Here is a 16,033-nt window from a genome sequence, read left to right as displayed (position 1 = left end):
CGAGTAACTCCTCCCCAGTGAAATAAAAACCAGGTGGGCATCCGAAGGAGCCGTGCTTTCTTTTTGCTGAGCGTTTAACTTACAGTGTCTCCTTGCCGCAAAAGCACAGCAATCTGGGGGTCAGCTCAGCCGCTGCCAGCGGTGGTACCGAAGGCAGGGTTGGCCAGGCTCCCCTGGCAGAGGGGTGAGGACATTTCTGGAAAACAGTGGATGTTCTTTGGGTTTGAGCCGGGAACCTTCCTGCAGCGTGCCCAGACTGGAGGGGATTGCTCTGACCGGTATTTAGACTGGTTGTACTGCTACAGGGCAAAAACCCAAATATAGAGGAAAAGCAATGGAGCAAGCACCGGACATCGTCCTCTTCCCTCCATCCCAAACAGGTTGGGATGCTCCAGACCAGGGTGGCTCACCTGGCTGCGATCCTTGGAAATGTGGAGTTGCAGAGCCAGGGCAACACCTCACCTCACCGTGGCCTTATTTCAGGGCAAAGAGCTCAATCCTAAAAATTCCTTCTCTGTGCAAACCACAATCATTCCCTTGCACCAGCGTGGGGAAGCGCAGTCACGCTCCCTGCAGTACAAAGCACTTCAAACACGTATCTCAAAAAGATGAGCAACCATGGATGGCCTAACAGACAGATGAGGGAAGGAGAAGAGAAGCTCATGATACCGGCGAGACTATTATAATTAGTGTAATAAGCAGCAATCACAGCTCAACAGCTGCTTTTCCCTCCCTGAGCGTCTGCTACACACACCGGCGCAAACCCATGGCCAAGAAGGATTTTGACACTTTCTGTACTCTGAACAGCGATTCTTTGAAAAAAGTTTTGACTTTGGTAAAGTTTTTAGTCCACGTAAGATGCAGAGGAGAGCCCTTTCCTGCTTTCCCAGTCTCTCCACCTTCACCTGAGCAAGCAGTACCCTGTGCTTACAGAAGGGTCACGAAACTGGGTTTAGTTTTGATATCAACTATGATTTTGCACATGGCTTTGAACAAAACCCCGTCACCTGTAAGTTGAAACAAACCTGCCATACTCAACTTTCTAAAGCTGCTGGAGCCTCAGAGATGAACCATCCCACAGAAAATGACAAAACATAGACAAAAATCATTTACGGTAGGCTTATATCCATCCTCCTCTGATGGGCACATGTCCAATGTCCTTCTCTGAAGCATCTCTAAGACAAACTCCTTTGAAACGCACTTGTCCCCATCCACGCCAGGTTTGCAGAAAGTTGGCAGTGCGCATATAGCACGGAAAAATTGCTCTACAGCTCACCAAAATCCAAAGCAGCGCTGGTTTACAAGAGAGGACTTCCTGATAGGAGAATATTTTAAAGGATTGGAAAGCAGATACAGTGACCTATCTGGAGTGCAGCGGGTTTTTTTACACCAACAGTTAATTGGTTTGGAAACGTATTTAAAATGGTGGAGAAATTGCAGGGTAGATGCTCATTTGAAATCAATTGGGGTTTTAGGCGAAAACACCGCTTGCCGGCGGCTCACCAGCAGGACCCGCGCCACCCGCACGGGACTCGGAATTGCCAACATCAGATGCACTTGCTGCTCCCCTTCAGATTCGTGCTACGAAATTCAGGTAGGCCTTCCCTAAGTTTTGGGGAGCTGAGGACTAAGCTCTTCAAAACACACCCTCTGGTACCTCAAACAACCGCTTGCTGCTGCTCTTCTCGTTTTGGGGAGCCCACTGCGAGGGAAAAGAGTGACCTGCTTTACCCATGTTGCTCCACCACCCTCACCCCCAAACACCAGTTTTAGGGGTTGGATCATCATCCGCAGCCAGCGCAGCGGTTGCAAAGTCACTTATGTGACAGGCTCTGGGTCCCAAATTGCAAAAAAATCTGTGGCTTAGACCCAGACTAATTCTGAATCATTCCTGGTGCTCACGCTCCAGGAGGGATTGCTCCTCTCCCTTCCTTTCTGCCAGCCCTTACTCTAACAGAGGTGATCAAGGGAAGCAGTCAGATGCTCAGGGTATCTGGATATTTGGCAGCAGTTAAGGATTCAGCTCTCGCTGATTTTTGTGGGCGTTAGACACTGAAAAAGCGTCTAATGTGAAGGTGTTTGGAGGTGTGAGCTCTAAGCTCTTCATGCAAGAGACAGTTTCCTACAGTGCTTAAGAAAATGAGAGCATGGAGATAGCAAATAAGGACAAGCTTGGAAAGCAGAAAACGCTTACATCGAGGAAATTGAACCCCTCCGTGAAAGAAGCCCCAGCCAGGCTGGGCAGGAGAGCTCAGGATTAACTGCAAACACGCGGTGAGCTGCTGGAACCAGCATGTCAACAAACACCGCACCCAAGGGTGAAAACCGTGATGTGTGATGCCAGAACAAAGTTTTCTTTAATTTCCCAGTGCGAAGAAACACATTTGTCCTTCCCTGACAAGTGTCACGTCAAAGCAACAAGAGGAGCGAGAGCCGTTTGCTGCGACTCTGATCCTCCCCGGCTGGGACCCGGTTCTCCCGTGCAGCCCCCTTCCCAGTCAGCACACCTTAACCACCAGTTACGCAGCCAAAAAGATGAGCGGCAAGTTAATCAAAGCCGTCCACGCGGGGTGCTACAAGGCATCGCTTTATGCGAAGCGACAAAACATGACAGACCAGAGGCTGAGGCGCGTCGAGAAGGGCTCCGTGCCGCACGCCTGGCACGAGCCACGCGGCTCTCGTGATGCCGTCGGGAGCGGCAGCGCTCCCTTCTCATGCACGGCGGGGGAAAAAAGGGATCGGGAAGCAAAAAGCATGAGCACGGTCAAGCCTTTCACTTGCCGCTCTGCTGTAAGGCACCAGTGGAAATTAATGGGACTTTCAAGTACATAAATGGATTGCAGAGACATCCGCAGTGAGTCTATTAGCTAATTAGTCAAGATTAGCATTTATTTTATCCAACAGGCATTCAGGTAAAGGAGGTAGCTCTCCTATCTGCATATGTCCCTTTTACACTTGTTAAAAGGCAGGACAAAGCTGTGTCCCAGCGACAGTAATACCAAGACCAACCTTCTCTGCCCCGAGGGAGGTGGCCGTGGGCGCAGCCTGAGCTGGGCACATCACTTCTCGTGGCTAATGGCATGGGACGGGGCCAGCATCACGGACACAAACCCTTGGCTCCAAAGCCCAAATCTGGCAGACCTGTGCAACCGGTACAGCCTTTGGGACAAGCCTGGGGCCATTCTCAGGCTCAGCCTACTGATGTAGAGCAAGGTGTCCTAAAATCTGACACAAGACCCCGTCTCATCCCAAAGGAGTATTTAATCTACCAGGCTGCTACTGCTTCAGACCTTCCACTTATGCTGTGGGAAGTCTAACGTCCTTTGCCGTGATCCTGTATCTGAGGATGCAACGGTCGGCAAAGAAACATATTTCAACCATTAAAGTAGCTTCGCTTAACAAACGTAAGAAACGCTTTAGATTTATAGCACCAGAGTAATTTGATTCCTTCTACGCCGTTAATGAATCAAGCATTAATACCACTTTATCATCAGTTCTAATCTTTCTGGCATCATTTCACGCCCACGGCTAACTCACTCCGTAATTCGGTACCTACAGCTGCTGTTGGACACAGGCCCCCAGCCGCAGCCGACTTCCAGCGCCCTGAGAACTCAATCTCTGCTAATCCCAGCCCTTTACAGCAACTCAGACTTGAGCAATCTAAAAAGAAGACACATGAAGTCACTTAGGCTTATCTCTCTAATTGCCTGCCTGCCAATCAGGGGTTCGGTGTCAGCCACTTGCGCTCACATTAAGACACGGCAGTCAGAAAAATCAGGCCTAAAATATTTACTGTGAGCATTTTCAGAACTGTAAGTGAAACTATTGAAATCCTCATTACTACTGCAACTCCAAATGCAATGCTAGCTACGAGGAATACATCGGGGTAACAAAGCAAGCGTTCATGCCTCTCCTCCGCTGCGGCTCTTTCCAGGTCTATGGCTGTGTAACACAGACTCCGATTCTCTTGACAGCTTTCCGGCACTGCCCAGTGCCAACACAGTGAAAATGTTAATGAATACTGTCCCATAAATATTTAATGTACATTTTCCTGTGAGTCCTGCTGTGATTAAATAGCCACCTCATTACCCAGGCCCATCTATCTTTCACTTTTATCTTTGCACGGAATACCAAGAGTTGGAACTATACCCGTGTGATCGAACCGCTGGAAACATCACTGCATAAACCAACACCAACAGGGCAAAATCCAAACACAAACTTCCAAGGAATGTAAAGAGAAATCTAACCCCGTCACAGCAAATATTTCATCTCAGCTACCTCCTCCCAGGCTGTGCAGAGAAAGAAAAGCCGAGGGGACAAGCCAGCAATATACTGTCTGTTTGAGTGCAATTATTTGTCTGGTTTTATTGTCTTTTTCCATTGCGTTTGGAGGTCCTGGCCACAACGGGGGCCCACTGCACATGCCGTCCAGCTCCAGGCGTCCCTGGGTACCACCCCAGGGCTGGCTCTGCTCCGACACCAACCCCGGCACGGCTGCAACGGGAGCTCCGCTGCTCTCCCCCATCCGAAACTTGGAGGATGTCCACGACTCGTCCGAGGTTACGCAAGCAATCCAGGACAGACGTGGAAGGAAACATGGATCGCCCAGAGGTGTCACCATCGCTGCTCTGGCACCGCAACGTCTGTGACGCTCGTCTGTGGTTCCAAAGCGCAGCTGACCACAAGATCCACCGCGTTTGCTTTTGTAACGTCATGACAACCATTTAAGAATCAGGATATAAAAATACTAGGATATTGTTTTCTGGGCCATTAGAATTGATAGACTCGAGTCCTTCCCACCAACCCTCAGCTCAGAAACTATTTTGCAAACCAAACCAAAAGCTGCAATTCTCCCGGGATCACCCGAAACCACAAGAGCAACGCCGAGTGCCCAGAGTCAGCCAACACAGGCAGCAGGGCTGGCAGCACCGGGTACGGGGTCTGCCTACGCTGCCAAACACGACACGTGGGATTCCGAGCGCTGCCATCCAAGCACGTCCCGGCCGGAGCGAGCACCGGCACTGGAGCCGTGTTCGTGCCGCTCCCCGCGGCTCTGCATCGCGGGGCGATGCTCTGGCTTCCACGTGGGCCATGGGAAAGGTTTCTTCGGAGAGAGGAAAGTCGCACAGTCCAAATTCACACCAAATTGCTAAACATATAAAAGGCTCAAAGGAATAAAGCTTGTGTATGTCAGAACTCTTAGTAATTCCTCCCAAATCCATAATTTTTTGGCACAGATGCTAAAATGTAACTGGAGGGCAAGCATTTAGTTCTGTTTTAGCTGGGAGAGTCCCAACTTCTGTCTCTCCAATTTATATATGGAAGCAGGCTCATTTCGTAATACGTGTTTCAGCGAGTTCTGCATCAGGGAGGGTGTGAAGCTAAGGCTAACGAGGGGAATATCATTAAGAGTAACAAACAGTACAAAAGCATGAACAAATAGACTTGTCTGAAGCACAGGCTGCTGCTGCCATGTATCACAAGGAGTCTCCAAAGCGAAAAATTTGAGTCTCTCTCTATTCTGAGGTCTGGGAGAGTAGGCAACAAACGGTGGTGCGTGGGCAATACTGGTGAAGAACTGGTGCCAACTGGTGAGGCTGCTTTTGTAGTGCTGTGCAGGGACACTGGGTGGTCAATGCAGTGCCCTACGCTAATGCAGGGGAAATTTAAAGGCCACTGGAGATTAAAAGATGCGTTTTCTCCTCCAGAACTGGCCCTGAGACACCACCCCATCCCCATCCCCATTAATACACACAAGCAGAGCGTTCAGAAGACCACTTCAACCTGTTTTGTTTGTCTGCATAACACTGATGACAGGAATAAATGTACATCTACACCGTCTCATTTAAAATTCGCTGCCGCCAGGAGAGGCAGCCCCTGGGAAGCACCAACGCCCGTCTCTCGGCGTCACATCTGCAAACGCCAGCACATTTCCACGGCCAGCCTGAAACGGCTGGTTGGATTTATAGGTCAGCACCTTCACGAATAAAGCGACGGTGCTGTTTTGCTCAGCCTCTGGAAAGCAGCTCACTTGCAGCCCCCCCAAGGCATCTCTGCTGGGGAAGGACCCGGCGGTGGCAGGCAGGATGCTCCAGCACCGCCGGCGTGGTCCCCTCGTCACCACGCTAACACCACGGCCGTCCCACAGACCCCTGATGTGGCAGCACTGGGGAAGCCAGCTCACCGAAGCTCCCTTATTGACCTAAGATGACAGCTGCCTTTTGGAAAAGAAAAAAACCCTTTTAAAAGCGAAAAAACAGCAGCTTTTTTTTTTTTTCCCCCTCCTCTGGGTGAACAAATAGACTCATTTAAGGTGTAAGTAGATCAAGTAGCTAATTAAGGAAATAACCGATAACTTAATCAAGATCATTAGAGGAATCAGCATGTTGCTGCCATTATTTAAATGGTAGCAGAGCAAAAATATGCTCGTGCAACTGGAGCCTTCTAAACCTCCAAGCGGGCTGATCTACACGCAGGGAGGCTCCCATGTCACCCCATTGCTGGTGCCACCAGCCACTGAGGAAAATACTCAAATCTCCTGGTAATTTCCCGCAGACGGAATATTTAATCATCCCCCAGCCGCCACTGCAAAAATCCCGAGTGAACGATTCGCACGTTGAGAGAAATTCACCGTAAGAAGCAGCACAGTCTTCCGCCCCAGGACGCGGTCCCTGCCTGTTTTCGGCAGCGGGGAGGGGGAACAACCCCTCTGCAGAAATAAAGTCAAATACATTGGGCCATAAGCGTTTCGCTTTTGGCATCTTGTGCTGACTTTGCTCCTCAGCCAGCTGCTCCTGGGACAGACTCTGCGATTTCTCTACCCACCCCCCCAAGGGGGTGTTTGCACACCAGCACCGCATCTCTTTTTCTCTAATTACTCCACCAGTTGCACAGATAAAACATCTGCTGGAAGACCGAAGGAATCCTAAAGCACACAAATAATTTGCGCTGCCTAAACAAAGGCAAACAGAGGATGCTGTTAAACCCCCCCACCCAGCAAACAGCTCCAGGACCTCTGCCCAGAGCAGGCGTCCGGCAGGCTGGGTGCTCCCCTGCCTTCCCCGGCAGGAATGACCCCCCTTTTTCCAACCAAACATATTGTTTGTCACTAACACAGCCTCCTATCTGCTTAAGTCCTAAAGTATCCAAAAGCAATTGAATTCAGCAAGTTTGATTAAGTACTTAGAAGCCTTTGTTTTGCCTCAAAGGAATTGGACGTTTTCTCCTGAATTCATGTGAACAAAGACAAAAAAAAATCCAACATCCCAAAGTTAAAAATAACCCTTTATCCTGTACTAAAACACAGCTGCCAAAGGTTCAAAATTCGCATTTTGTCATTCCACACAAATCCTTGCAACAGCTGAGAAGACACACAGCAAGTTTGGAAACCCAGAGCTGAAGATAAGCTCCAGCCTCCCGCAGGGTTTTACTCTTCGGGGGTTTTTTCAACAGAGTAAAAAAAAAAAAGCAGGAGCAGCTCAGGGGCTGGCAAGAGAAGTCCCGTTTGCATCAAGGAAAAGTTTTACCGTGTCCTCTGCATCAGATATTAGCAAGGGATACGGCACATCCCTGCTCCGGAGGGGGGGCCGTGCCTGGCCCCCGGCAGCCCCTGCCTGCAGCGAGAACCAGCGCTTACAAAGGCAGGCAGGAATCAGAGCTGAAAAAAGAAAATCATTTCCCAGTGCAAACATTTGTACAGCATTAAAGCGGCTTATACTTTCATAGGCTATAAATCGGGTGCGACTACTTACCCGGGCTAAACAGGCATTCACTTCACACGCTGGCAAACCCCTGCGTAACGGGAAAGGGCAGAGGGAAGGATGGGAAGGAAGGATGGATGGGAAGGCAGGATGGGAAGGATGGGCAGCGGCGAGGCGAGCGTCTTCGGTGCCGTGGACCACGGCGCATCCTCCGGCGGCGGTGCCCGGGCTGGGAGGCTGCCTGCGAGCCAGAGAACGGCTGCGGTCATTTGGGGAGGGAAGGCTCCCCGGCTGCTGCCCCAGCTGGCGGCGTGACGCCCGCCGCAGTTTTAGCTTATTGGTGAAAAATCGTAAGCCCTAATCCAATCCTCTCTCTTTACCCAAATTTAGCTCTCCACGGAGCCAACATCCCTTCCAGTTTTGACTAGCGGTCTAAAAGCAAAGTTACCTTGCCAATATGTAAAATCACGTGAAGAGAAGCAATAAAAAAGCCCCACGCTCAGTTTGCTTCACCTCTTTCTCCCAAAAGAGTTTCTTATCTGCCTGCTTCGAGGGGACCACAGCCTTGTGAGTGCACTGACGAAAGCCAACAACTGCCAGCGTGTATCACCGGATCAAAAGTCAATAAGGTAAATATCAGGATACCAATAAACCCAGTATTTATCAGAATGCCCAACCGTACCACTGACACATCTGGGTCAGGACTGTATCACATAAGGAGGAGGTTTATAGAAACGGTTAGCACGTGGTTCCTGAAGTTATACCGAGTTTCACAAAGGTAACTACTGAATCATAAAGTGCTGCTGGCAAACAGCCTGGCTGGCCGACACATGTGTTTTTCCTTTTTTTTGCAGCCTGGCGCAGACGTTAGCTGTAGAGACGCGTTTTTCTCCACTGGACACAAATCTAGGTGCTTGACCACGGCGTTCGCTTCTGACGCTCGGGCTAAGGCGGGGGCTATCGGCAGCAGCTCCAAAACCACAGAGCTCCGAAACCGTGGGCAGCTTCCCACCGCAGGCAGCAAGCCAGAAACCCTGCCTTCGTTTGCGACCAACGGACGGCTGGGGATAAAAGCCTCTCGTGCAACTGCACGTTTCTGCACTCCGTTACGGATGTGCAACCCTGGAGCAGCTCCAGCACGCGGGCCGGTGTTTGGGTGAGCTTTGAATGCGCATATACAGCCACCTCCGAGCGAGGGGGCTGGAGCGAGCGGTATGCGCTCCAGGCGTCCCGGCGGGCAGGCAGCGGGATCCAGATGCAGGCAAGCTGCTCTGGCCTTCACAGGGGCTAACGATTCAATGAGGTCTATTCATGGAGGAGCGAGCGGGGCTTCCAGGAACGCAGAGGAAGCGTTTCCGAAGGGTATTCCCATTCTAAGTCCAATAAGCCCCCTTGCATTTTACCCCCACCCCGCTGCAGCAAGCTTTAAATAAAGGAATAATCGAAACATACATTCAAAGAAGAATTCATTTTGAACTTGGCAGTGTTGATCTAAGAACCACCCCACTCGGGAGCGGGGCTTGAAGAGCGCAGGCAGCCTCGGGGAGGGCTGAGCCTGGCTCTCCAGAACAGAAGCAGCTTACAACCCAGGTTCACCATGTGAGAGCCTAATTAGAGACCGAAGCCCACACAGCAAACAGACAGACTACAGAGGAAATTGGAGTCTAATTTACATGGAGAACGATTACTTACTGCAACCAATTAGTGTCAAGCTGACTGACAGACTACCCAAAATATGTTCTCCTCGCCCTCCCCCTGCAAGTCTGGGCTTTCCTTGCTGCTTTATTCTCCCCGGGTTGTTCGCTAGGTGAGCAGCAGCACCTCACCGCTAGACATCGGACGGCGAACGGAGACCTTTTGAGCTGTCCCGTAACAAACGCAGAGTCAGAGCCACCCACGTGCCACCCAGCGCGAGCCTCGGCTGAGCCAGAGATAGCAACAACGGAGAGCAGCGCGATGTACCTTCTTTCCTGGTCTTAAGTCCTTAAATCACATCCTGAGGGTCCCAACGAGAAATTATTCATTTACAAGAGGTGCTCCCCCTTTCCCGGACGTGTATTCTGCACGGGGGCTTTCACCCCCTCGTTTGCCATCACACAGCAGACCGGTGGGTAAGGGTTCTGTCCACGTAGCCACAGCCGTTGCAACGTGCTCAGGCTGCAGATTTTGGGTCCCGACCCACGTTGCTGGCCGCTGCCACGGAAGGAAAGCACCATCCCACAGCATCGCTGCGGCCGCAGGGCAGCGCTGCCAGCCGGGATGCCCAGCTCCAGGTACCCGCTCAGCTGCTCCCAAAACAGCCCTTTCTTTGCAGACAGGTCCTCCTCCTCCGGCCACGCTGTTCCCCGCGCGCTTGCAGGGCCGTCGCTGCTCAGCGGGGAAATGGGGAATCCCACCGGTGCCGGAGGGAGCCGGCGTGGACAGAAAAAGTGCCACGGTCCCGCCAGCGCCTGCGATGGGGAAGGACGTTGCCTTCGCCCAGGGCTTTCCAGCTGCCCTGGAAGAGGATGACTTCATCGCATTTCCCAAAGTACAAACCAGTTGTTAATTCTGCAGAAAACCTGCCCCTCCTCCATATCGGATTAGTCCCAAAACTGGTAAACAGACTTTAAAAACTCCTGAAGTGCACACATGGAACTGACCAAATGCCATTTATCTTCCTTTTATTGTTAAAGAATAAATGACTCATTCTATCATCGTTGTCCCCTTCCCAGCAACATGCTCCTTATTAACAGGGCTGACTAATTGCTGTCGTCTCCTCCAAACCCCGGACTACACGTGCATTTTAAATGCACAAATGACAACAGCATTTCAATGCAACTTGCTGTGTTATTCTTCATAAACTTCTAAGGACAGTCTCCCTGAGCAGCCTCTCTGACTGCTCTTCAGAGAGCTCTTGTGTATGTGTGTTCAGGCACACAGGGATCACATTTGGGATATTTAAGACCAGGCAATCAACTCTTCCTTTGAGAAGCAGCAATATAAAGCATATTTAAGGACTTTATGGGTCTTCTGTACAGAAGAGATAAGCTATTCTTTTAATCTTTGCAGACTACAAGAATATATGGCATTTTAAAAGGAAACTTACCCTAAAAAGAAAACTTGAAGGAAACACTTTGTCAAGTATCTAGTAGCTGTTTGGTTACATCCGGAGACAGCCAGGACCTCAGGTGGTGTAAAGCATCAGCAGGGATCCTTTGATTTCAGTTCACTTCAAGTCAGTGGTGCTAAACCAGTTTACACCACAGCAGCACCATCAAGAAGGGTAACACAGGACCATCTCACCTGGGTCTCCTTTGGGTACAGCCACCACAAAGGCTGCAAATCCTGGTGGCCCTGATCTCCCTCTGCTCCCTCCTAGTTAAATTAAAAGTCTCCATTAATTACCAAGTGGATGCAATGAAAATGCACATGTGCTCATGCTCCTCAGAATTAGGCTGTTAATTTGGTGTTTATACTCCTGGAGTTTATCTCCTCCACACCCCCGCTTCTTCCCCGGGAACCAACTTGCTGACACTTTATCTGCAGCTCTAAGGGACGACACATACTGCTTCGTTTTTTAAATTCCCCTCGGGTGCTACACCCTGAACCAGCTCTTCAGAGAGGGGCCTCCGCCAGCTGTAATTCCCATTAATTTCTCTTATGATTAACAGGTCAGCTCATGCCACCCTGGTGACAGTGGGCTTCGGAAGTGCAACTCTATCAAAATTATCTATGCATAAAAGACAGTCATTACAGGAGCAAATGCCTTGCTGAGACTTTTATCAGCTGCGCGCTTGCTGCTCGTTTTTGTGCCGCTAACGACTTTATAGAGAGTGGGGAAGGCTTCAGCCTCGTTGCTCTGCGCTGCGGTGTCTCCAGGCAGAGGAACCTCTCCTCTGCGGTGGGCGAGCCGTTGATTATAAACCCGTGAAGGCAATCACTCCTGGAGGGGGGCAGGGGCAGACGGGAGCACAGGGAAATTAGAGAAACCTTCTTCTGAGTGCATCCCATTAGGGCTGGTGGCAATTACGCGTGCTCATCAAGTACGTGGGCTTCCTGGAGCCCCCTCTGAAATCGCTGGACGGGGAGGGAAGGTGAGAAAAGTGAGGAAAAAGGAGAAAAACAGAGAAAAAGCAAAATAACGCTCAACAACGGCAGCAGACATTGCCCCAGCTGCCTGGGAGCGGGGCACAGAAGAGCAGCCTCCTCCCAATGGGCATCCCAGTGCTGGTGGTCACTCAGGGGAGATCCACAGAGATAAAAGGCAGTAAGACCAATTGTAAAATACTTGTAAAAACACTAACGGTCTCGGGTCCTTTTAAGCTATCTTGAGCACTGCTAAATCACTTCTTTTATTTACTTTCTGGTGGGATTTGCTTAGGTTTGAGCTCACCACGTTTACGCTGATAGGCTGCGCATCCTGGTGCGCAGGTCAAAGCTGGCGTGGAGCTGTGAGCCGACCCACGCCACAGCCGTCACTGCCAAGCTCTGCGGACCATCCTTCCCCTCATCCTTCCAGTTTCTTCACTAGTTCCATAGGAAGAAAAGAAGAAACCAGCTTAACGACATCTTCCTTTCCATATGCACTAACGGGAGCTATTGTAATAATAAAAACCAGAAGGAAAGGCAAGAACTTTAGTTGCAAGCACTGTGCAGCCTTGCAGTCCTGACCCTGAAACTCCTGACAAGGTGACACATTATTAAGAAATATCCATATTAATCCCAACTGTAAAGCGCTATGTTCAGCCAATTAAACTGCCTGAGCGGCTGAGCACTCCTGGAGACCTTTGTACTCTCCTTTTCTTTTTTTTTTTTTTTTTTGAAAATGCCCTCTTAGGGAAAGGAATGGCTTCTGCAGAGATGAACCGCCCAGCTCCTTCCAGCCTTGCCGTGTGTGTGTATAAAACGTTCTTGGCTGCTTTCAAACACTGCACATTAATCTGCGCAATGGAGCCTGTCTCCTTCAGCGTTCGGATGATTTCTCTTCAAGGCGGGTAAGACAGAGCTGTTCCACTTGGCATCACATCCCCTCCCTGCCCCCTCCCAAGCCTTTTATTTCTTTTTTTTTTTTTTTTTTTTGTATTGCCAGAATAGCATGTGTGAACCTGGAGAAGAATATATTGCTGTAGGAGCCCACAGATATATGAGACAGCCAGGATGCTCAGAAACAGAACTGGAAGATTACGATTTTAATGCATCAAATTATGAAAAATACCACCGCTTCCTTCCTGCAGCTTAGGACATACCACTTATTTCTCCCTCATCCATTTCTTTGCCTGTGGCTGAACCCAGAGTGACAGAAACTGTTTCTTGAATTAAGGGCTGCTGGAAATGAAACCCCAGAGAGGTCTATGGGTAGTGATTACCGGAATTTGTTCCCGAGCAATGCGAGCCCCACCGTCCCACCTCGACAAGCCCCATGCGCCAATAAATCAGAGCATCCCCACCACGCAAAGGGCTGTCCGGTACAAAGCCAGGCATTTTTATGAACACCACGCTCGGGGCTTGGATTTTCCTGTCTGTCTGCCCAAAATTTACAGAAGCGAGGAGCCCTGTTGCTCAGGCTGCTGCCAGCCAGGCACCGCGCCGGCTGCTTTGCACATGCGATCGCTGCAGCGGCTGAAGCACGCTCCAAACTCCCCGCGTGCCACCGAAGCCCAGACGGGTGAATCATGACGTTTCTTCAAGTCTTCATTAAATATTAAAACGTTCTGTAGTTGCAGTCAACAGGCTTCCCCACGGCAGAAACTTCAGCTGCAGCTTTGTCCGCTGGGAAGCATCACCTCGGCTATGTCCTGCGCTGACGAGAGATGCTCGTCGCTGGACCGAGTGGTCCCTTGCCACGAGTCGTGGTGGACATTTCCCTTCTTCACCCTGCTCTCATCACCTCGGGCACTGAGCTCCACAGAAACGCCCAGAGCCCGAGGAACAGAGCAGGAGCAGAGCGGAGAGGGACCGCAGACCTCCTCCACGCCTGGTACCAGCAACTGCTCCATCACACCCAGGTTCACCAGGAAAGGGATGAGCACCTCTCGCCTCCACCACGGATGGAGCTTCTCAGGAAGATGGATGGATGGGAAGGATAAAGGCTGTCTAAGGATGTATGAGCACCCTAAACCCTGCCAGTCACTGGAAACCCAGCAGTCTCAGGCTTCTGCAGCACGTCTCATGTTTTGGAAGCTGCAACTGGAACGCCGTGCACTTTCCCTTATTCCAAACATCCCCAAATCCCTGGCTCCTGGCATTTCTACAATGATTAAACACACAGTTCTCAACACTGAAACCCCATAAAACAAAAATCCGTATGGGGACTGCTCCCACAAACCAGCCAATACCTGCCAGCAGCCATAATCTTGGTGCCATCAGATCCGCACAATAAACGCGTCCATTTTACCAGGGCAGGGTTTTCCTACAACTAAAATGGAAACAAAAATTGGCTTGCGAAGATGAATGATGCCTGTGATAGTTTTTTGCTGCACTTGATTAAATACAGCACATAACAAACCCATTTTTTCCTCCTTGAACAATAAACTCGATAGTCTAAAATTAAGCCCAGCAGGGTAAGTAAGATCCTGTGTAGATGTCAAAAGATACCACGATTTTTTTGGAAAGCCTGACTGCAATGTATACACACTTTGCAAAATCGCTCAAGTACCTCTGGCACCAAATATAAACACAGGGAAAGCTAAAAACCATGTAGTATTTTTATCTCGATATAGCCTATACCACAGAGTGCAGCCATGGTTTGCCATTTCACGATAAACCAACTCCTTGCTTTTGATCATTTTATAACTGTGGATGTGAATGTACGATAGTATCATAAAAAGAAAACGGGAAGAAAAAGCCCAATCAAAGAACCAACCTGAACCACACGCTTTCCAACCAAAGGGTATTTGTAGATACCAGAATTACCATTTTTCTTCAAGACAACTGATCCTTTTCATGAAAATATAAGAAGCCCTAGAGAAATTCCGGTTGATCGTTATTAAATGAACAGGCCTCGTGCATTTTTTTTTTCCAGGAAAATGACTGAAGCTTGGCTTTAGCATAATCCTGAAGATTATTTACATCTTCTGCAGTTTTTTCCACTGCTGCTGAATAATCAGGGCTCCTTAGAAAACCACTGCCAGAGAAACACAAGTCCTTTTTTTTTTTTTCTTTCCCTCCTTTCCTCTCTCTTTTACCTGTTTTTATACATTCTTCCTTGCACAGGAGCGGTAAGGAGGCTAAAAATACTCAAGGCAAGCAGGCACAAGAGAAGACCCCGGGGAGCAGCTGGGAAGGGTCAGCGTTCCCACGCCGCAGCACTGCCCGCTTGGCAGCGAGGCTGATGGGGCAGTTCTCTTGCCGCTCCTTCATCCCCAGCTCCCAGCACCATCTGATGAAATGGGAGCTTGGGTTGCCTTTCAAACACTTCCCCCCGCAGCAGAAGAAAAGCCTAAAAGAGGAAAAAATTGTGGCTCCTCAGAAGGCAATGGGAGAAGAAGCCGCCTCTCCTCTGTGGAGGAAAGGGCTCCAAAACACTGTGGGTTCCTTGAGTACCTTGAGTATTGGGATGCTTTGGGGAAGGAATCTTACAGGGATGCTTCAAGACAAGCACTTTGCTTTCTGCTTCAGCATCCTTATTGTTTCCAGTCATACAAACTCCCTTCCTCTCCTGCTTTTGCCCTATCCACCAAAACTGGCTGTGCACAGGGAGTGAAAACAATTAAATACTCTTAAACAAGCAAGGCTGCAATTGGCATGGTAATGAGGTCATTATGCTCCTTAACGTGCTTTCTAAAAATAAAATTACATCCAGGTATACAGATCTCCCGGCTGCACTGTGCCGAGGGAATCATCTTAATGCAAATTCTCCAACAGCCCGGTTTGGTGGTGTTATTTCAAAGCGAACCTGGCCCCACCAGGACAACAACAAGGGCTTGGCGGACGTGCAAGGTCCCAAATTTCAGCTCCTCTCAGGTCAAGGGGAGGCCAAGAGACCTGCTGCTCTGCACGGCCGGACCCTGTGTTAGAGCCAAGGGTCACCTCCCAAAGGCACCACGGCACGGCCGGGCTAAGGGTCCTCTGCTCCACAACCAGGTGCCGTCAGAGGTCAGGACCAACGTCTCGTCCCGCTCGTGTGACGGGCTCGCTGTCACCGTCGTGGGGACGGACGTGGCCGAGGTCTAGCCTGGGAGGGATCCCATCTGGCGAGCAGCGTTGGTTTGAATGACACAGCAGCCTGTGCTGCAGAAGGCTCATTTGCAGTAATTAGAAGTATCATGTGGGCACACGGGAGGACTTCAAAGGATGCCAGTAGCCTCGGCGGCACAAGTCTCCTTTTAGCGGTCAAGAGGCAAAAACTCCCC

The 16,033-nt window shown here is 50.1% G+C and overlaps 1 protein-coding gene across 2 annotated transcripts in view; it reads right to left on the bottom strand.

Moving 5' to 3' along the window:
- Positions 1-16,033, bottom strand: part of PRICKLE2 (prickle planar cell polarity protein 2) — a 108,753-nt gene that overhangs the window by 51,526 nt on the left and 41,194 nt on the right. The window contains exon 1 of one of the 2 annotated variants that reach the window (XM_069811946.1): positions 7,752-7,988. The exons of the other annotated variant lie outside the window; for it this stretch is intronic. The gene's annotated coding sequence lies outside the window, so the exon portion shown is untranslated. Of the gene's footprint in view, positions 1-7,751; positions 7,989-16,033 lie in introns of those variants that run through there. 2 annotated transcript variants of the gene reach the window in all.

This window comes from Haliaeetus albicilla, chromosome 24 (genome assembly GCF_947461875.1).
Source record: "Haliaeetus albicilla chromosome 24, bHalAlb1.1, whole genome shotgun sequence".
NCBI lineage: Eukaryota > Metazoa > Chordata > Aves > Accipitriformes > Accipitridae > Haliaeetus > Haliaeetus albicilla.
The sequence above is the reverse complement of the archived record's forward strand: the minus strand, read 5'-3'. Positions and strand labels throughout refer to the sequence as shown.